Genomic DNA, 21,817 nt, shown 5'->3' on the forward strand with positions numbered 1-21,817 from the left:
TATGCTCTAGTTTCAGAATCAGACTAAACACATTCAGTAAAAATACTCAATATTTCTTAAACATACTGTTTATAGGTTCATGGATGTTGAATTTGGGGGAAACATCAGAGAGTTGACAACATGTCCTGTACCCTGATCATTGTGATTTCCCTCATGCATGTTTGTTGGTAATGTAAAGAAATAATGCTGTAACATGAAAGGTTGGAATTACAGAATGTGTGCTACCAATTTTTTCCGGAGAGTTACTTGAAGCTTATATTTCTTGTGTAAACATAATTCTGCATTCAGATACTAATAGATTTAGATAATTTTTGTTTATGTGTAGATTCCACTTCTAAATTTGATAATATCTTACTCTTGATACATAAAGATTTAGTGATCATCCCAATTGCCTTGTTTCCCTGGATCAGCAGAAATTCCTGTTATTCAGTTCCAACAATTCTCATTGCTAGTCAGCCATGTCTTCTGGTTGGAAACATGGCATTGCCATAGTTTCTTATTCCAAATAAGGATCACATGTAAATATAGAAATAGATTTTCAAACACAATTCAAAAGGTAGTTTGATGTGTAGTGAATGCTCCAAAGTATAAATAGAATTCTATAAACAAATTAACAATAAAGCAATTGATACATTGAGGTTTCAGAATGCATGCATTTATTAGATTAAAATTTTGATTTTCAACTGCTCTTGGAAGAAAACCAAACTACATATATCATTTTTCCATAGGAAAGGGAAAAAGAAATAATTGGAGGTTACCCACAAATTTCAGAATCTTACAGCAATTGAGAATGACAGATGCTGTTAATTGAAGAAATAACAGAAAGCAAGAGGGGATAAACAAGAAACAATGGCTGCTGGGCATACAGCCTTTTACTTATATATTGAATGAAGGAAGAGAGAGGCTCAGCTGTTGAATCCATAGAGAATATTACCACAGGTTGTTTCATAATATGGTTGGCAGATATTAGCAGCCTGGTGGGTTGGGTAGCAGAATCTGTACCCATAACTCAGTAAAGGGAAGCCAGAGACGCCATAATTCAGAAATTCAAAGCCACTGGATCCACAACCAACGATGTTGCATCTTCTAAATCCATAATCCAGGGAGCAGCTGCTGCTGGACCCAACACCCAGAGAGCCAGCATATGTCCCCTGGCAGGGACTGCAGGGTGTGGAGCTTCTGGGGTAGTGGCAGGGCACCAGGCAGGGGCTGGACACCACATAGGACCTCTGGCAGCTCTGGGGCTCAATGCAAGTCTCCTGGCAGTTGGTGGGCTCAATGCAGGTCTCCTGGCAGCCACTATGCAGAGTGGAGCTCAGCTGGCAGGTGCTGGGAGAGCAAGTGGTAGTGGTGTAGACCACATTGCTTGAGCAAGAAGAACAACAGGAGGACCCTGAGCTGGGCAGGCAGCACCTAATGGAGGTAGACAAGTTGTCAGAGTGGCTGGTACAGCTCATGTTGAGAGGAGATGTGAGCTCTAGTGGACGTAATTCAGAAGATGCTGAGTTTGAATGTCAGCTGTGGAGACCTGAGCTTATATACTCTCAAGAGGAGGTGTGGTGCCCAAGAGTGTCAACCTTGTCCTATTTGTGAATTGTCCTTTAGAAATGTGCAACTAGAAAAGAATGGGAATCTCACAAACTTCTCTGTAATTACAGTTGCCTTTGAATATCTCTCTGTGCAGTATATTTATGGCTGTTGTAAGTTCATTGTCACAAAGAGCAAGGAGCTACTCCTATGTCAGAAATGCCAGAATTATTTTACACTCAATATTATTTCATAATTTCCAGGAAAATCCTTTTTCCTCCTGACATACTTTGTGTGAGTTTTGTCATAGGATGTTATGAGGAAAACATTTTTCTTTGCCAGGTAAGGGGTGCAAGTATCTTGCAGTTATTGCTGTTGTTGCTGTTGTTAATGAGTTGGAAGCATTAACTTTGGACTTGATGTGGAAACCTACTGAAGGTTAACCCTAATGACACCTCACCAACCTTTCTAATTTTTAAATTATCCTCTGTGAATTACTTAACATCACCTAACAGATACTTTAAGATTAAAAAAAAGAGAGAAGGAAAAACTGAGTACTATTGAATCTTGCACGAGTCCACGATATATATATATATATATATATATATATATATACACACACACACACACACATATATATATATATATATATATATATATAGAGAGAGAGAGAGAGAGAGAGAGAGAGAGAGAGAGAGAGACTATGATTGGATTATTGTAGTGTGGCAGTGTGGCAGCAAGAGACAGAACTGGGATAGCCTGACAAATATTACTTTAGGACCATAATCTGGCAAATATTCCCTCTCTCAGATCTCAGGTGTACATGGCTTTAACTGACTCATTTGGGATATCCTTCATAATAAACAAAGAAGTATATAGAGGTATCTCTGTCAGTTCTGTAAGTTGCTCTAATAAAGTAACCAAAACTGAAGAGGAGATTTTGAGAAGCTAGATTACACCCTAGTAGAAGTGTGGGTGGCATCTAACCTTAGGGAGGCAGTCTTGTAGGACTGGGATGAGATGTAAACACCATGTCCATGTAGCATAAGAAATATTGTAGGTTAATGACTCCTGGCTGCTGCAGAAATAAGTTTTATTTGATGGGTTCAAGAAACACTATCACATCTAGCGTCAGCAGACTCCTATGGTTGTAGTATGAGAAGGAGGTGTGTGTAAGGGGCAGCAAAAGAGTTAGCTTCTGTGAGACACACAAAGCAGAACAATTGTCTCCGGGTGAGTGTCCTCCCCACCAGAAGGATCAGTCAAGGGTCTCTACCCTGCCTACTATTACTATGACATGTCATGACTTACAGCCCCCATGAGATAGCTTACAGTGGTTTGCTGCCCTTTGGTTCAAGGAGCTGCCATTCCAGATTCTATGGATCTTGATGCCACTGATGAGCAGGCTGAGAACTGGAGGTTTCAGATCTCTGGATTATGGAGTTTCTGGCTACCCTTTCCTGTGTTAAATGTCCTATGCTGCCCAACATATTTGGGGTTTTATACCAAAAACCCTCTTGATACAGTCAACTTAAGCTATGGCCTCTGATGGCACTAGTTCTTATAGTCTTACAGTCTTGAAATCAAAGTCTTTATACCCTTATCTAGTATTTCCATAATTATCTTTACTCCTAACAATCTCTTATTCATCTTCCATTTCTGGCAGGCACTGAAATAAGTGAGTAAGCAAGTTGTACTTATTTTCTGTAGGATGGATGTATGCCTGTGTTGTTTCCAATGAATGGCCAGCTTTAAAAATTCCATTGCAACCTGACACTACAATATACTTCCACTATGAATATTTCGCTCACAGTTTTTTTTCATTTGTGAATTTGAGAGACTAATTAAATATAAGTATGATTGTTTAAGTGGACTGGGAAATATATACATTGCATTGGATTCTATGCCTCATTCAGAGTAGGCAATTCCTCAAAGACTGTTCTTTGTAACTGTAGACTATGCTCAAAGGCAGTGAGTATTGCTCAAGTTGGAGGACATTAATTTCTTCTGATTCAGAGAAAATAACTAATTAGGACAAAAACACATGGTATAAAGGCAATAAAATGTATATAATTTTTGAGATGTTTATTTGCAGGAAAAATGTAATATATTATCTAAATGTAGGTTTTCAACCTTGAGCAAATATGCCATACTTTTGCAAATTAGATCATCTTTGGCTAGTATTTCTGAGTTCCATAGTTAGGACATTATTCTTTCACATCTTTTCCACATGGAAAGGAAATCACAATGATTTTAGCTGGGAACACCAAAGGTAAGGAAGTTATGGGAACCTTCTAATACTTCTCCTAGACTCTGCATCCATCAGCCTGGGAGCAATGCTTCCTAAAAATCTTGAAGATATTTTATGACCTGAGAATAGTTAAATTAGCCTATGATCTTAGAAAGCAGGTATTACTATGAGAATAAATAAAAACAAGTTATAAAGAAACATCTTAAAGTTGCTTTTACAAGTCACCACTGGTATGCAGTGTTCTAGGGATTTACAAGAACATTTTGGAGAGACTCTTGGAATTGAACACCTCGGTATCTGATGATACCAACGGAAAAGCATCTCATCAATTTTTGCCTTGTACTGGATGAAATTGTGTAATTTCCTGAATTCTTGTACCCATGTAATAGAAGAAGAACAAGTGGTACTATTTGTTTTCCTAGCGTGTCCTTTGAGATAATTATGTACATGGCCAAAGAAGTATTGGGCAAACCCTAGAAAAGATATTATTCATAAATAGTATGTGACCTACAATGTTGTGTTTGTGCCATCTATGGCAGCATGCTCTGTGGAATAAAGTAATATGAGACAAAGAATTTTCATTTAGGTTCAAGAGAACAAAAGATCATGGACAGTTCTGACAAAAGAAAAAAAAAGGTCTCAAAAGAACTTTAAGGCTGGTCAAATTATGTGTACTGAAGCCTAGCAAAGTCTGAATTTTTAAAGATGTCTTGATTCTTTCCTGAATGATTGTTTTTCCAAAATATACATTTAATACTGTGATCAAGGAATGTTTTATATTCTTACCATAAAAATGGATTCATATGAGTAGATTGAGTCAGTTGTATCTGTCTCATTAACCTCATGGATCTCCTTACTAGTAGTAATGTTCATAAGGCACATGCCCAAGAGTAGTGTAGCTGGGTTATATTAACATCTATTTCTAGCTTTGTAAGGCATCTTTGGATTGATTTCCACAGTGGTGCACCAGTTTTAAAACCTACCAATAGTAGTATTGTACCTTTGTACCAAAATCATGTCAGCATTATTGTTATTTTTCAAAATATTAGCATTTCTGACTAATGTGAGAAGAAATATCAAAGTAATTCTAGTTTGCAATTCCCTCATGACTAAAAGTATTGAAAAGTTTTAAATATTTAAATGTTAAATATTTTTCACAACCATACACCTTCTACTGAGACCCTCCACTCAGCACCATTCACCATCTATTTTCTCTTTTAGTTTTTGTGTCTTTGGTGGTGTTTTGTGTTTGCTTTTTGTAGTTCTTTGCATATTATCAACACTAACTGTCTGTCAGATGTACAGTTAATAAAGACTTTTAGTCTAGGCTGTCTCTTTAATCAAATGTGGGTTCTTTGATCAATGAAGCTTTGTGTTTAGTCTTATGAGGTCTGATTAGTAAAACATTGGTCTTAATGATTGTATTACTGGTGTTCTATTGAGATAGTCTTAAGTCCTAAATTGAAGTACAGCTCCTAATTTCTCCTTTAACAGACTCAAGGGATCAAGTCTTATGCCAGAGTGCCTGATTCATTTAGAGTTGTGTTTTTTGAGCAGAATGAGAGATAAGATTCTAGTTTCTTTCTGCTACATTTAACTTTTCTACTTTTACTATTATCATTCTTGAAGACCATTGCTTTTCTCAAATGTGTATTTCTTATATCTTTGTAAAAAAACAAATCAAATGACTATATGATAGAGGTCTTATGTCTCTGTCTTCAACTTATTTCAATGATCAATATTTTAATATTCTAAAATTATATAATTAGTACTTTATTTATATTCATACTGTCGTATTTTTGCACTGTTGTGGAACTTGGAAAAGAGGATGTGACACTTCCATCAATATTTTGTTCAAGATTGTTTGGTTTATCTAGAGTCTTTTGTGTTTCCATTGAAACTTTAGGATTTATTTTTGTTTCTATAAAGAATTGCTTTGGAATTTTGATGTGTATATTTTTCTGTATCAAAAGTATAGATTTCATTTTTAGGATGACCATTTTCACAATAGGGGTCCTATGAACTAACAAACAAGGGAGGTCTTTCTATATTCAGATATTGTCTTTAATTTCTCTCCTCGGTGTTATAGAGTTTCATTGCATAAAATTTTCACATTCTTTGTTTCCAAAAAGTTTTTTAATGGTAAATAAGATCATGTCAGGATTTCTTTCTTGATATGTTCATAAACCTATAAATGAATAATTGACAAAAACATCTAGGAAAGGCTCTGGCAAATAAGCGAGTTTCCTGGAGAGAGCCCATTGTTTTTCCAGGCTGTGATGGCCACACTCAGGAGAAGCACAGCTTCAGAGACTTGTCTAAAGAATGTGTCTGATATGCCTTTTCTGACACTAGTAGATAGCCTAATGATTCCTGGGCATCAGGCCACCATTTTGGGCAAATTTACTGTTGATCAACATGAAGATGAACTTTCATGAACTATTGCTGTTTAGTTGAATTAATGATTTTATAGAAATCAAATATTTTTCAAAAGATAGTTTAAGAAATTGTTTTTAGTTCTTTCTCCAGAAAGATGTAATAAAGTTAGAATCAAGAATAGAATGTGCCATTTCCTCATAGAAGAGTAAGTAAAGGCGGTGTAATAAGGGATTATTTTTATAAGGAGGTTTTACAAAGTGCACTACAAAAATATGCTTGGGACAGGTTGTGATCAAGGAAATACATTCATTCTAGATCAGGTTCAAGGATGAACCTACAGGTGTTCATTATGATAAAGCAAGGCATGTAAGACTGTTGCTTTGAACTTAAAGAGAGCTTATAGAATGAAGCACTGCTTTTTTAATTTACCACCAACATCCTTCTGTAACTCTCTCTCTCTCTCTCTCTCTCTCTCTCTCTCTCTCTCTCTCTCTCACACACACACACACACACACACACACACACACATACACACACACATACACACACATTATATGTACAATGTCTATATATATGAGTTTGTCTATATGTATGTGCATACGTAAAAATATAGGTATAGGTGTATGTACATATGCATGTGTTCTAGGGCAAGTGATTGAGCACTGCTTGCTTTTTAATGAAATTGCCAGAAGTCTGTAGCTGTTGGTCTCAGAACAGTAATAGATATCATGTCAGAAGCCATTAGCTTCTGAGAAAAGATAACTAAGACCAAAGACTTTTGAAAAATCAGATATAAACCAACCACTGTGGAAGCTACACAAATACACACACACACACACACACACACACACACACACACACACACAGAGTTTCCATATAACAAGGGGACAAATCTCTTCGTGGACAACACATGCAAGTCCCATGCCAGAAATATCTTAACTTTCTCAGAGTTGTTGGTGACTGAGGCCCCTTGGAGCCCAAACATTCAGGTAAATCGGCATTGTTCTTGGTTGACCTTAAGAACTTGATGAGAGTATATTGCTGATGATAGGACTTGGTTGATTCAAACAACATGGTTACAGAGTAGCAGAAGAAAAAAACTTGGTGAATTTTGTCTGTCACTGTCCCCCAGAAGTTCTTTAGGCTCAGTCCTTACCTGGCAGCAGCCTGTGAGTACTAAGGTTTCTGCAAAAACTATACCAGAAAGGCCAGTTTAAGCTGCGTCTCAGTAGCTTAAGATGTTAGAAAAAGAATTTCCGTGCTAAACACAGATGAGAATCATGTCAGATGCACTGGATTTAAAATTACTTTCCTTCTTTCATCTCTCAGGAATTTATCAGCTTAACTCCATGGCCCAACGCCTGGCACTTCTGAGCCAACTTCTGCTCCTGTCATAGGTTCGCTGTTATTAAATCTTTCTTTTCCTTGTTCTTTTTTCTTTTGTCTTCATTTCTTCTCTTTTCTTATTGTCTTTTAGTTACCAGAGGAGAAACAAGTGGATAACGCTGACCAACAAATATGGGATGGATGTTTGATGTTTGAATTTTTTTTTTTAAAGAATGTTGACCATAGTGTTAATTTTCAATGGGTTCCATATAAAGCCCAAAGTGATGCTACCATTTCTTTAACAAAAGCTTATCAATTAGCTCTTATCCCACACCATGTAAAGAAAAATACTTCCTCATAACAGCCTGTGACCAAACCCACACAAAAAATGTATATCAGGAGGAGAAAGAGGTATCTTCCTGGGACATGATGAAATGACCTTCAGTGTTCAACACTCATGTCACTTGTGACACAGCTGTAGGTAATCGTCTTTTGCTATAACCACAAAATTACAACAGCTATAAATATAACATGCAGAAAACCATTCAAGAGCAACTGTAATCACACAGAAATTTGTGTGTTGCACATTTGTATAGACCATAAATAGGACAATGATGACCCTGTTATGCACCACACCTGCTGCTGAGCATATATAAACTCAGTTCTCCACAGATGACATTCAAACTGAGCATCTTCCCAGTTACATCCTGCTGAGCTCACATCTCCTCTCAATATGACCTGTAACTGCTGCTCTAGAAATGCCTCTTCCTCCCTTAGATGCTGCTGCCCTCCTCGGGATCCAGCTGCGGCTCTTCCTGCCCCAACAACCTGGTCTACAGCACTACCAGCTGCTTCTCCCAGCACCTGCGAGCTAAGCTCCTCTCTGCACAGTGGCTGCCAGGAGACTTGCATTGAGCCCACCAACTGCCAGAGGTCCGGTGTGGTAGCCTGCCAGATGCCTGGTGTGGTAGCCTGCCAGATGCCCTGCTACAACCCCAGGAGCTCCACACCCTGCAGTCCCTGCCAGGGGATATCTGCTGGCTCTCTGGGCTTTGGGTCCAGCAGCTACCATTCCCTAGGCTATGGATCTAGAATCTGCTTCCCAGGGAGCTTTGGATCCAGTGGCGTCAGATCTCTGAATTATGAAGTTCTTGAGTTCCCTTCTCTGGGTTGTACAAACACACTGTGCTACCCAATCTACTTGCTTTTCAATGCCTACGAACCTTCAATTTGTGTTCCGACATGTGCACCACGTCTCTCTGGAATCAGCTGTTAACTGCCTGCATTCTACAATATTGATGTTGGCGTTTCTATATTCTATTGCTACTGTTTTCTTGCTTTTCACTTACAACTACCCTTTTGTTCTTCTAATATGAACTTCTCAACTTCTGGTAGAACCTGGGATGAGGGTAAAATCACGAATTCTGCATTGCTGACAGTAATGCCGGCATATGTATGTGCTCTTTGGTTGTTATTCAATAGCAGATGACAACTGAAATTTTTTCCTAATAAACTTGTGCAACCTGACACCTCGGTGTACTGTTCACATTATTACTGTTATTAATCATGTGTGCTTTTGCCGATTTCATGACAGATGTACTATGATAGATTTTAAGGACAAATAGTGAAATTATGTAGCATATATTTTGGAGGATTCCTGTTTGGAATTTTTAATTCTATAAAGACTATCATTTGCCTCTGCACAATAGGCACAATGAAGATGCAAACTGTGTGAGATTTAGCGCATCCATGCCTACTCACCAACATAACAACGTAACTGAGATGGAAAGAAAACCTATTATTAAAAATACAAGGTGAGGTTTGTAGACAGAAATTAAACAGCCTAAAACAAGTGTGAAAAATTTTCAGCCAAGGTAAACTGATCCTTAGCTAGTTAAGCTGGTCTCTGTGCCCCACTCTTGAGGAAGATCTGTCTCTGCATCTTACCTCCACGCTTGCGCTTGGGTTTGAATAAACACGGTGATTGGATTCAGGCTATGCTGGTGACCCCCTGGTGCATCAGAAATATTGCAGTTTTACCTCATTCATTATAATTTGGCTTTAAAAGAATCCCCATCTAACTCTTGAGTGCAGTTCATTCAGTATAAGGTATTAGAAAGCATGCATTACAGGTTCTATGGGATGGTAAGATAAAGAAAAACTTAAATGAAAAAAAAAAACTTCTAGTAGAAAGGTAATGGTTTATAAAAAATAAATAAAATACAAAATGTCAGGTACTTTCTGGGGCATTTAAGAAGACATACAGACATGTGTACCTCAGTTTCTGATTCCCAGGTAAAACCACTTTTTTCATGGGATTCTGTCTTTCATGGATAAAGTCATACAATTTTCTGGCTTCTCATAATAGTGCAAGGCAGGAATGGCAGTGGATCTCTTCTATCTGCCTAGGCTGAGTTTTTGAGATAGCCAAGAATATATTGATCAGATTTCAGGGAAGATGCTGTTTAGAGAAAGAAGTTGAATCCGTCATAAATAGTGTGTGATGGAGTCATGTCTGAGATCATCTGCGACAGCATGTGCTAATGGTGAGATAATGTGAGACTAAGAATTTTCATGTAACATTTAGACATGGGACTGATAGAGGCTAATATTGACAAATTTTAGACAGGAGGGAGGGGAGAATCAAAAATGGCTTTAAAAACTTGCCAGGGTTTGTAAATCAGTGGCCAGCAGAACCTGAATTTCTAAAGCAATGTCAGTTGTTTTTCCTTTCTCATCATCATCATCATCATCATCATCATCATCATCATCATCATCATCATCATCATCAGTCATCACCATCATTAATTAACTTTACATCTTGATTGAAGCTTTCCTCCTCTTCCTCTTTTCAGTCCCTTGTTCTCACCTTCCTTCCCCTTCATCCTCCCTTCTCTCTTTCTCGTCAGAAAAGGAGAGGATTCTGATGCATATCCACCCTCCTTCCTATATCAACTTGTAGTAGGACAAGGCACATAGCATCTTCTCCTATAGAGGCTCTACAAACCAGACCAGTTAGAGGAAAGGGATCCAAAGTCAGTCATGAGAGACAGGTCCTGATCCTGCTGGTAGGAGTCCCACAAGAAAACCAAGCTATGCAACACTTACATATGTACAGAGGGCCTAAGTCAGTACCATGCATGATCCTTGTTGGATGGTTCAGTCTCTGTGGGACCCTGTGGGGACAGGTTAGTCGATTCTGTAGGTTTTCTTGTGGTGTCCTTGACTCCTTGGGCTCCAAAAATCCTCCCTCTCCATAATGCACAGGATTCCTCCAAGCTCAGCCTTACATTTGGCTGTGGTTCCCTGCATGCCTTTCCATCAGTTGCTGGGTAAAGCCTCTCAGACGATAGTTATGCTGGGCTCCTGTCTGCAAGTATAAAAGAATAACAGTACCAGAGTTGGCCTCTCTCCTGGCTTGGGTCTCTAGCTGAACTGCTCATTGGCTGGCCATTTTTTCAATTTCTGCTCCATCTTTACTCCTACACATCTTACAGATTGAAGATTTTTATGGCTGGGATGACCTTCCTGTTTCCAGGAGGTGGGTGTTTCAGGTTCCATAACCCCAATTGCTAGGAGTGTTATCTAGCGTCATCCTCATAGACTCCAGGTGTTTCAGTTGTCCTCGGCTTCTAGCTTATCCCAGAGATGCCCACCATCGGTGAATCTGGTTCTCTGTCCCACAACTCTCTTCCTCTGTCCTCCCTTGCTTCCTCTCTCCTGTACCCTACCCTCCCTACGCTTATTTCACCCTGTCGCCCTCCCCTACACCCACCCCAGATATCTATTCTATTTCCCCTTCTCAATGAAATCAATGAGTTACCCACTTGGGCCCTCTTTGTTACTATAGCATTCTTACCTGTACTTTATGGCTAATATCCACTTATATGTGAGAATATACCATGTTTGTCTTTCTGGGTCTGGGCTAACTCACTCAGGATGATCTTTTCATTCATTTGCCTTCAAATGTCATGCTGTCCTTGTTTTTAATCGCTGAGTTATATTCCACTGTGTAAATGTACCACACTTTATTTATCCCTTCTTTGGTTGAGAGACATCTAGGTTGTTTCCAGTTTCTGACCATTACAAATAAAGCTGCTTTGAATGTAGTGGAGCATGTGTCCCTGTGTCACATTGGGGCATCTTTTGGGTATATGCCCAGGAGTGGTATATCTAGATCTTGAGGTAGAACAATTCCTGATTTTCTGAAAAAGACCTGAAACTGATTTTCAAAGTGGTTGTCCAGGTTTGCACTCCCACCAACACTGGAGAAGTGTTCTCCTTGATCCACATCCTGGCCAGTATGCACTGTTGTTTGACTTTTTAAAAACTTAGCCATAATGATGTGTATAAAGGGGAATCTTAGAGCAATTTCAATTTGTATTTCTCAAAATATTTCTAACAGATAACAATATTGAAATGTAGACAGGATTTTTAGATATTTCTATTATTGAATCACTTCATACCACAGACAGATTTAATGTGTTGCCTTTATCCCATTACTCTTATGTAAAGAATCCATAATAAAAATATAATTATGGACATGAAGATTTATATATGACTTGAGATAATTTATTTCAAAACCATTTTCTTAGCAGTCATCTATTATTATGCAGAATGATTGAATGACAAGAAAGCATTTGATGACATCTTACCACAAAATTCCTAGTAAATTTGCATGCCATGACATATCTTCTTCATTTAAATTATTATGGTCTCATCAGTCAGATTTGCTCATCAGTATGATCAAAATCATGTGTTCTTTTCAATAAAATTAAAGATGGAGAGGAAAATGAATGTGCTGTGTCTTAATATAAATTTGATTATTATTCTGATATGTTATTATATTTGGTGTATTGATTATACTAATGTGATAAATATTCACGACAATTTTATTTCCAACCATATTTCTCTAGTTTAGAAAACATCAATTTTAAACATTGTAAAAATATGTACGTATTCTAAGTCATGTTCACAGAAATGTATCTTAGCTTGTCAGTCCCTGCCTGCATCCCTATATGCTGCATGCTTGTACTTATCCCTTCTTATTTGTATTTTAGTTAAAATTAGAATCGTTTTCTAAAACAAAGTATATGTGTGCCCTGTATTTCAGTGAGCTGTACATTCTATGCCAAATTCTGATTTTTTCCCTAAAACCCTCTATTGATTTTTTTTGTCCTATTATGACATTGTTCTGTTCTGAGGATCTTCTACAATCCTTCATTGGTCATTCTCCTTCTGTCTGAATAACCCAAACCTGTCTGATTTGTGTTGATGAGATGTCAAAGAAGTTTGGCCTATTCAATATTCTTGTACATTTCATTAAATCTTTGTGGAAAACACTTGATATTGACCATACCAATGACCAAATCTGAGTGCTCTGACAAAAATAATAATAAATATCATTATTAATATTTAAATTAAGAAGTCATGTCTTAGCACTCAGCTTTACTATTAATTCCTGCTAAGATATCGTCCAATATTCTCCTGTTAGTTTTTTATTTGGTATAATAACAGATATTATTTAATATATGAAGAAAATTAGTTTAAGTTAAGTGTCTTTTTTCCTAAATATACAATGTATTTTTAGTTTTACTGTTTACTGTATTAAGAAAGAGTCAATATAGTAGTAGAAATACTAAACACTCCTTGGTTACACGAGCAGTTATATGTTTATAATGGTTCAGGAAAAAAACAAAAACAAACAGGGAACTGAAGTTCATTAAGAATCCATATGTTTCCATAGTCTGACCTAGGCACCAACAAGTAAGGAGATCTTGTCTTTTAAATCCTCTTTAAGAAAATAAATTATTTTATAAATTCTGGAAAAAAAATATACAAGTTATTTGATCACAGTTATCTCCATTCCTCCTATAAGCTGTTCTCCTATATAAACATATCCCACTCTCTGTCCATACTTGTCTTCTTCAATTTAGTAACTCATTGACTCAAGTGATGCTGCCTATACATGTCTGTGAAGAGGTATCCACTGCTACACGTTTAGTTAGCCATGTGCTATATACCTTAAGAAAAATGACCTTTCCTCTCCTATAAACTGTGTATAGCTCCTTAACTAAGGGTTGTTTTTGAATCTTGGAGGAGTTTGCTACTTAGATGTGCTGTCTAGGTGAGCTAGCTGTCTATCTAGGTGTGTAATAGGCTTGTCCTATTGCTGCTTCTATTATCATGTTAATTTTTATCCACAAAACTGCTTACATAAGTGTCTGCATGTAAGACACTGAGAGACCCTGCTCCCAGTTGATTCTGATTGGTAAATAAAGATATCAGCAGCCAGTACCTGGGCAGGGTAGATAGGAATCTGACTTTTAAGATTCCTGGGCTTGGGACCAAGAGAGAGAAGCAAAGAGGAGATCTATCATGCCTAGGGAAGAAGGAGAAGAGAGATACCATGCCTGAGAATCATGAAGGACAGGGAGGCCTAGCCAGCCTGGGAAGGGGCTAAGAAAACATGGCCCCATTGGGCAGCCAATTAGGTTCAGGGTAGTCAAGGTAGAATTTAGAATTTAGTAAATATTAACTCAGGATTTTCATCAGAAGGCGGATTAACAATGTGGAGGTTAGGAAGTGGCTCAGTTGTTCTCCTGTTGAAGGCATATCATAATATAAAGGTTGTCTGTGTATGTATCTTTCATTCAGAAAAGTAAATCATTAGGGTGCATACCAGGAGCATACTTCCAGGATTTATACATAGACAATATTGCTACACAGGTGTGCTATCTCTCTAGGTATGCTACCTACATTTGCTATCTAGGTATGCTATCTAGGATTGTGTGCTATCAAGGTGTGCTATCTAAGTATGCTAAGTTGATTTGATATGTAGACATGCTGTCTAGACGTATTATCTAACTTGGTGAGCTACCTATCCACGTGGGCTATCTATGTAAATGTTCTAAGTAGGTGTTCTATCTAACCAGGAGTGCTATTTATCCGTGTGTGCTATCTGTCCAGGTGTGCTATCTATTTAAATGCGCTATCTATCCAGGGTTCCATTTCGTAGCTGAACATTTCACATTCACTTATTCTCTAAACTCATGACAGGTCTTGCGTTTTCTTCTTTTACCACCATATTCTACACAAAGAAACCTCTCTGAAGAGGTCTCAGATATATACTAATCTACCAGTAGAGATAGGAATATAAAGAATGGGAGGAATACCCATTTCCTAAACAATAGTAGTATGCTTACCACTGAGACCCACCAATACCACCAGTTATAGGATTTTGGCCAGGTTGTCAGTATCAGCCATTTTTTTCCTGTGGATAGGCCTACCTAAACTCCGTTGATAGATGTTCTATTTGCAATAGCTGTGAAATGGAAACAATCTTAATATCTACAATTTAATAAATAATAAAGATATAGTGCTTAAATACATTGGCCTTTTATTTGGAACGAAATGTGGTAAATAGATGGAGCTGTAAAGGGCCTACTGAGTGATGTAATCCAGAAAGGCCAATGTCTTGTGTTCTTGCCCACATGTGACTCTTACTGTTGAATCTTTATACTCATTTGTTAGATTTAGGGTACCTATGGAATTCTGAAAATGAAAAAGGCACCAATGATGGGAAAAGGGACAACCTGTCCCACTTGAGTACTCATAATAAAGCATAGGTGGCAAGAGGAAGAGGGATAAAGAGGAAAGAAGGTGACTATTGGGGGGAGGGCAGTTTAAATGGGGAGACAAATAGGAGGAAGCCTATAAAAGGGTAGATCAAGAAATAGGTAATTCTAGGGGTGATTAAAACAACCATATGGAAACCTATTTACTATTGGATTACACAGAGCATCATGTACATCCCAGAGGCCCTGTGTTGTCAAAGCAAATGTCCTGTGCCAAGTGTAAGATGACTCTTCTTAAGTTGTTGGTAAGAGATGTTCTAAAGACACTGAAGGACAATCTAAGCTACTGCCGTTGCTCTTGGTTACACTTCAAATTTAATACAATCATTAATCTTCTCTACTCTTTAATAGTCTGTAATCTCTCTTTTACAGGGTCTATGATAAATAAATTGCACCCAAGTTTTTAACTCTGCTGTGGAACTTAGAGTAAGCCTCACAAAGAAAATCATTAAACATTTCTTAGATATTCCACTCTTATCAGTATAGATGATGAGCCACAGAAGAATCTGAAGGTTATCATCACTTCCTGTATCCAGTGTTTCCTGCCTACAGTCTGTGACTCTTCTTGCATGTGGTGGGAGATAAAGAGTAGAGATAATCCCTCAACTGTGAGAAATCAAAATACTACCATTGAAATCACCAGAACATGAGTGTCTTCAGAAATGTTTAAGGACCACCTTTACAATGTCTGAAAATTACATTCAAATAATAGATTCAAACTATCTTTTGTTTATATAAAGATTTCACCATGTAAGAACTATGTTATTCTACTTTTTTGCATGTTTAATTTATATACTAATCACTATGTTGTCTGAGCCAGTATACAAGGGCTCGAGTCTCGGTCAGCTCTGATTCCACTGAGTTCAACCTGCAGATTCAAAGGGAAATGATCTAATGTATCAAGCGAATATTCCTAGTAAGAAATATAAACAAATATAGAAATATATATATTTCCACATTCAGTGCCATGTAATAATATGGAAATTTAATTGAAGTTTTCATATCTATAACCGAGAAACCCATAAAAGTAGTAAAGTGAGAAATATATAGAAGTGTCAGACTACAGAAATTGATTCAATAAAAATTTTATTTTTAACAACTCTTGGAAGAAAACAAAATTCTTCACATACCTCTCAATCATATAGACAGTAAGAAAAATTTAAGGTAGCAAAGTTACAAGGATCTGCTTAAAGTTGAACGTGAAGAAGCTGTTAATAGAAGAATGTAAAGATTGTTCTTGGGAGCAATGATAAGAACAGTAGCTACAGGGTACAGAGACTGACCTGCTTTGTGTGAGAATATATCCAACTTTACAGTCAAATCCACAGAGACCTGATCTGTTTGCCTTTACCATAAAGGTTGATGGATTCTAGCTGCCAAGTGGATTGGACAATAGAATCGGGTTCCATATGTCACAGTAGAAAAGTCAAAGACTTCACAGTTCAGAGGTCTGAGGCCTCCTGAGAAGCAGCTTCAAGATCCATTGCTTAGGGAGTAGTAGCTGTCAGGCCAAAAGCCCAGAGAACCATCATATTTACCAGCATATGTCCCAGCATATGTCCCCTGGGACTGTGAGGTGTGGAGTTCCTGGGGTAGTAGCAGAATATCTGTCAGGGGCTGGACACCACACAGATTTCTGGCAGCTCTGAGGCTCAATGAAGGTCTCCTGGAAGCCACTGAGCAGAGAGGTGCCCAGCTGGCAGGCTCAGGGAGAACATCTGGTAGTGGTGTAGAGCAGGTTGTTGGGATAGCAAGAGCCATGGGAACCTGAGGAGTGTGGGCAGTGCCTAAGGGAGGGAGAGAAGTTTCCAGAAACATGGTGAGGAATATGGACTCAGTTGACTGTCATTGAGGAAAACCCTGAGTTTAAATGTCACTTTGTGGATAGGTGGATTTATATACTTTCAGTGACAGGAATGGTAACCAACAGGTTCATTTTTCCTATATTTGTGTGCTTCCTCCTTTAAAAATATACAGCTCAATAATTTCTCTGTAATTACAGTTGCATTTGAATAGGTTTCTGTACATTGTATTTATGTGTGTCACAATTTCCTTGTTATAGCAAAAAGCAATGAGCCACTAATGTCAGAATTGCCATGACTGCTTTACACTAACATTTACTCTGTCACATTTGAGAGCATCCCTCCTTTTTCTTGTGACTTAATTTCTATGTGTTTTGTCATAGAACATTATGAGGAATATATACTTGTTCTTCATTGTGGAGAAGGAAAGTAGTGTTCTTTTCCTGCTATTAATGAACAGAAGTACTATTTAGGGTTTTATTTAAAACTTACTGAAGATTATACAAACTTGCCTTCATTGTAATTTTCATAGTTATTCTATGTAGACTTACCTATGCATTTCACCCTCTAGTAGCAAGAGAATAATCTAAGGTAAAAATAATCATCAAAATAATAAGGGATTGATCAAGGCAACCATTAAATTCTGTGAGGGCAAAGGGCAGAAACAAGATAGTTTCACACTGGCTGTCATTTTGGACCATTATAAAAATGTAAGGCTCAGTAATCCATAAAGAAAGGAAGATTGAAAACTGTTAGAGCCAAAGGTGTTGGATGACTCTCAGGAAAGAGTATTTTCAGAATCAACAGGTCTGATGCATGTGTGAGTTCAAAGAGAATATGGAACCCATGCGACCTACACAGGTCCAAGCCAGATAGGGTTTCAGCACTGAGAGAAAGAAGTAGACATAGGCTCCCAACCCTAACCAAGAAGATGTTTACAATTGACATCTGCAGGCAAAGAGAAAATTATCTTTCTCCAATGACATGTTACTCCTTATATTAGCCACACTCCAGGACAGGCAGGATTCATGTGCAGGACTAGTGGGCTAATACAAAGCTAATTCCATGCTTGTCTATGGGCTTTTGTTTGCATTTTGTAGTTCTTTAGTCTTAGTAGAGTTTTATTGTTGTTGGTTTTATTTGTTATTTTTGGAGAACTTGGGGAAATGTAAGCAAGTATATTGTATAGAAATGTTAATTGAAAAGGACTAATAAGTAAAATACAGAAAAATTGTAAATCACAGAAAATATGAGAACATGAAACTCATGTTAGTGCCAGAGTATCTGTCATGTGACCTGAGCAGGTAATGAGGGTAATGCTCATCTTTGCTTAGCAATATGAAGAATTCACATCCAAGTCCTTGGATAAGACCTTAGAGGAAAACCTACTACTTGTAGTCTTCTGAATGGACACTGTATTAAGACTACAACTTAATCACTATACACACACCGGTGGATGTATCACTCAACCTCATCAGAGAAGCTATTGTTTGCAAAACTGGTGAATAATACAAAGGTCAATAGCCAGTCAGAGTACAGAAAATAAAGTCTGCAGAACCTTCATCTTTAAATGAGGCATCTTTGCCATGACCCCTGTCCTGAGGCTCAAGGGTCATGGTGGAATCCGATGTAGAATGACAAGAGCCACAGGTAGTCGAACTACAAGAAACTGGGATGTTTTACAGACACAACAGGCAAATTTTAACTCAGAAGGATTGTGATAACATAGATATGGCTCACAAAAGCTCAAGTCAGACCAAATCACCGCGTGGAGGGGACAGGTAGAGAGGACTCTTGCCCCTCTATTACCCCTCTCTGAGGAGCTATTGACAACTGATAGTTGCTGGGAAAGAGCATGTCAGTTTTTGTAGGTGGTTAGCCCCGAAGAGGTCAATTACTCTCCACTGAAAGCCCTCACGTCTAAGAACCCATGAACAGCACAGACTGAACTTGACAGGTTAATAAAATGCAAAGTGATAAAACACAGAGTGTGTAGAGAGTGGGACCTGGAGAAGTTTGGAGGTTGAATATAATCAAAACGCATTTCAAAGAACTAATAAAAAATGAGAGAAAGGTTTCTTCCTAAGGTGTCATTAAATACGTTTTCTATTAATCTATCATTTAGTATAACAGTTAATAAAATATACTGAAATAAGTTAGATTTTTCCCTTTTAGCTCTTTGCCTAAATCTGAGTGCATTTTTACTTTATATATTTGAGTGTTTCATAAGAGGCTAATGAGATAGGTACAATAGGTTAATCCACTCTACGAAGCAATTTTAAGAATAGCAGAAACAGTAAAGACTCCTTGATTACACTAGGTGCTGTATGTTTTAGATTATATGGCTCAGGAAATAACAAGAAATATAAATTTCTTTAAAAATTTAGCTTCTGTAATTATTTGATCTATAATTATGGCAAAGTTTTAAATACTCCGTGAAGCTCCTTTCTGACTAAAATGATCAAAATACCCCATCTCATATATTCTACCATTAATGAATATTGTTATGTCTCATATTACCTTGTTCAATGTAGCATGCTGCCTCAGATGATCTATGTCCAGGCTACAACACATAAAATTTTTATTTTAGTGAGCCCAATACTTTGGACAAACTACCTTTGCTTGTGCATATGCATATATATGTATGCATATATATTTGATATATATGCACACATATATGTCCCTGTTATTTCTCCCTCGTAAGCTTATGGGAATACAGTGTATTACATGCCATCAGCCACTAAAATCTGAAGCTATCTTCTATGGGTAAGACCCTGAGATCCACAATTTCATGAGTGACTCTAAAAGTTCATAAAAATCCCTGGAATTTAGAATTTCAACCGTAACATGGAATTGCAACTTCATCATATACTTCCAGGTCTTTGTTTTAAAACCAGATATTTTTCTCTTTAATTTTCTTTTATGTATCGTCTACTACAGGCAATACCAGATTTCTAATATAGTTGCCAAATAATGTATAGCTGAGTTCCTGAGTTGTACAGTGCTCTGAGACTCAGACTAAGACTAAGGACCAAGGTTCTTCCGTACTTCTTCTGTACATTGGAGATGAAGCACATGGATAAGACCCTCACCTGGGGAAGAAGGGAAGTTCACATGCCTCTAAGCCATAAAATGCTGGGCTTTAAAATAGTTCAAGGTTCACTTCCTCCATTGGTAAATATCTACACTCAAATACTAATCTTAGATCATTTTTTTAATCTATTTAGAGGCTTTACCTTATGAATTACATATCTGATTCTTGATGTTTAGTTCTTAGCAGCATCCTAATTACTCTGGTTCTCTGGTTCAGCAAAAAATTCTTTAGGTTTCAGCATAAAGCATCTCTTAGAACTGATTAGACCAGTATGCGGATGCATATGGCAATCTTTGTAGAATTGAAAACACCAATAACTAATGTGACAAAGGCAAAATTGTATGTTCTCAAATCTATCTGTATAATCATTTGGATCTTTAATTGCATCTCTAAAAAATGAAATGTTATAAAAAATAATACAGTTAACAATATGTGGAGCTGTCAGAATTCACACAATTATTAGAATAAAGTTTACATTTTAAACTGCGCTTAGATGAAAAGCAAAGAGTACATATATGTACCATAGACCAAAGAATAAGGCCTAACTTGTGGTTAACCAAAATATCAAAATCTGGAAGAAGTTGAAAATGAATGTGTCTGTCAACAGAAAGATGAAAAATACCAGTGTGCTAACAGCAGTTGCACCCACAAAGACATTGCCATAGACAATGTAAGAATAAAGGTAATTACCATTTGAATCATAAAGGCCAAACCCAAATGTCTATCTATAACAAGAAGGTTGACAGGAACTAGCATTCCTGCAGGTTGGGTGGCAGATACTGGAATCACAACTCGGGAAAAGAAAGCCATTGGCTAAAAAATTAAGAGATCTAAAGCTACTGGATCCATGCCCCCAGAGTAGCTTCAAGATCCACAGCCCAGGGTATAGAGGTTGCTGGACCCAAGACGCAGAGCCCCAGAATATGTCCTCTCAAAGGGATTGCAAAGTGCAGAGCTCCTGGAATGGTAGCAGGGTATCTGGCAAGGGCTAGACAGATTTTCGGACCTCTGACAGTTGGTGGGCTCCATGCAAGTATACTAACAGGCACTGCACAGGGGGTGGGGAGTGCTGAAATTGCAGCTGATAGTGCTCACTGTAGACCAGGTTGCTGGGGTTGGAAGAGCCACATGAGGAACCAAGGAAGGTCAGAGCACCTAAGGGAGTGGGAGAAGTTTCCAGAGCAGCAGGTCATGTTGAATATATGAGCTCAACTAGATATAAGTAGGAGATTCTGTGGAAGTTTTCACAATGTGAAAAGATGGGCTTAAAGCCTCTCAACAAAAGGTGTGGTACCAAATAGGCTCAGCCCTGCTCATTCTTTTGCCCTGTCTTTTACTACAAGAGAGTGCTGGATTCTCTCTGTACTTACAACTGCACTCAAGTCTTTCTTTTTCCCTAGAGTTTATTTAGGGATGTAATTTCCTTAATACAAAAAAAGCTATCCAACATATCAGAAATGTCATAACTGTTTTTCACCAAAGCTTATCACTACTATCCAAAAATTATATTTATTTTTTTGGGGGGAGAGATTATGAGTGATATGCTTTATGCTTGCCTTTCATGGTATAAAGTGAAAATAATAATTTTTCTTGTTTAAGAATGTGAAGCCTTACTTGGGGTTTTGTATGTAGTGTACATGAAATGACCCTAGTTGGCTACATTTTTCCTAATTTTCCATACCTTGTATGAAGGTTACACAGAATTAGCATGCAATTTTGCCTCTAATAGCAGATATACATCAAGAAAAACTGAATTAAGGTTGAACTTGGGTAAAGAGGCAAAGCAAGGTTATGTCTATGT

General features: G+C 37.6%; 1 pseudogene across 1 annotated transcript; it reads right to left on the bottom strand.

Annotated features, from left to right (window-relative positions):
• Positions 1 to 905: 905 nt before the first annotated feature.
• On the bottom strand, positions 906 to 21,209 carry LOC308422591 (keratin-associated protein 13-1-like; annotated as a pseudogene). Its single transcript has 2 exons — positions 21,060 to 21,209; positions 906 to 1,413 (listed from the first exon to the last, which is right to left on the bottom strand). The product of its transcript is annotated as a keratin-associated protein 13-1-like (transcript).
• Positions 21,210 to 21,817: the final 608 nt, after the last annotated feature.

This window comes from Micromys minutus (assembly GCF_963924665.1).
Source record: "Micromys minutus genome assembly, chromosome: 7".
Classification (NCBI taxonomy): Eukaryota; Metazoa; Chordata; class Mammalia; order Rodentia; family Muridae; genus Micromys; species Micromys minutus.